This window comes from Salmo salar, unplaced genomic scaffold, assembly GCF_905237065.1.
Source record: "Salmo salar unplaced genomic scaffold, Ssal_v3.1, whole genome shotgun sequence".
NCBI classification, from domain to species: Eukaryota; Metazoa; Chordata; class Actinopteri; order Salmoniformes; family Salmonidae; genus Salmo; species Salmo salar.
The window spans coordinates 4,248-5,938 of record NW_025550243.1 but is presented as its reverse complement, the minus strand read 5'-3'; the positions used below and the strand labels follow the sequence as shown (position 1 = coordinate 5,938).

The following is a 1,691-nucleotide window of genomic DNA, read 5'->3' as shown; positions in this document are numbered from 1 at the left end:
CTCTGAACCCCCTGACATGGAGTCCACCTGGTGTTTGTCCACAGAGCCGGCACACAGCATGCTGTGGTGATGATTGGGGACATGTTGTGGCAGTATTCTGCAGAGTTACACTTCCCTCCTGTCGATCCGCGGGTGACAATGTTGTTCAGACGTCAGACATGGTTTTAGCATTGTGCTCGGTGGCTCCCCATCAGACACTGAGCAGTTGGTCCCTGCTTGGGCGTCTGCCACAGGACAGGTAACGCTAGGGGTTCCACCGCCTTAGTCGGCTTTACTTTCTTATCCAACTGGAAAGAAGAAGAAGACGGTTGTGCAATTCTCCTTCAACTGTCTCTAGAATTAATGAATGAAAAGCTACACCACGGTAGTGACTACCTTCAGCAGCATGATATGGGTGACTTTGAATTCGGGGTCATAACAGGGATGAGGGATTCACCTTTAACCTTACGGACCTGTCTAGTCTCCTTCTCCTCCTGTTTGATGGAGTGGACCCTAAAACACCTTGTTGATGCTTCAGACAGAAACACAACCTTCTGTTAGATCAGCTGAAGACGCACCCAACAACTACAATACACAATCTCAGAAGCACCATACAATCAACATTTTGAGGCGGATTTGCTAAGCAAGCCATTACAGTGACAGCATCTGTACATGACAACAACACTGATATTACTTTAGTGCAGTGGGCTGCAGTGGACCCATTGCTGGTGGATCAGAGTTCCTCCACTTTTGTTTCTTTGTTGTCCTCCAGTAAGAGCCATGTAGGAGTAAGGGTGAGGCGTCACCTCCTTTCCACCAATGATGATCTCTGCACAGTCACCTAGGAGCAGACAAACACCAACTGTAATTCATTAGAGAAATAATAATATATATTTGTTGGATAACATAAACACACACACACACCCCTACCTGAGTGCAGATATAGTTGGATCATGGTAGAGTTCCAAAACTGGCTGCTGTAGAGAGGATCATGGTTATTTAACTCTGGTGTAACCTCTGTAATTTCAGAGTCTATTGTGCTGCTTGATGCTCTCTGATCTCTCTCTTTATACTTATTATAGTGATGTGGTCTGATGTTCACCTCAAAGTGAAACACCACCATATACACACACCACACCACACACACACACACACTTTACTTAAATATCACCATTCATCTTAATCACAATTTCTTTAAAAACAAGATACTAATGTTAAAACAAGATACAATGACAAAACAAATGATAAAAGGAAAACAGATATATATTGCCAGTATTATTAGAGGCTTTACACAATACCCTCGATCCACAAAATACTTTACTGTCTAGTTTAGTTTCTAGAATAGAAGTACATGGATTTACACTGTTAGCCCACTCCCAGTCTGTTAAAAAAAATAATCTTTTCACCCGAATTCGGGTCGTCAAAATCCCCCTTCTATCTACGCTGATCCTCTTTTCATTTTCCTTTGGTTTTGTCTTGTCTTCCATCACACCTGGTTCCATCCCATTCATTACATTTGTGTATTCACCCTCTGGTCCACCCTCATTTTTCTATTGTTTATTTGTAAGTTATGTGCAAGATATGTTCTGGTGTGCGACGGGTTTCACACCACTTGTATTATTTTGTATATTTTGGTTTTCTATATGCCTTATTAATCATCGTATCCATTCATCTCTTCCCGCCTACTTCCTCCCCCCAGCACCCTGTCAGGT

General features: G+C 42.6%; 1 pseudogene; it reads right to left on the bottom strand.

Annotated features, from left to right (window-relative positions):
* Positions 1–16: 16 nt before the first annotated feature.
* Positions 17–972, bottom strand: LOC123739246 (granzyme A-like; annotated as a pseudogene).
* Between the last annotated feature and the right edge of the window lie 719 nt (positions 973–1,691).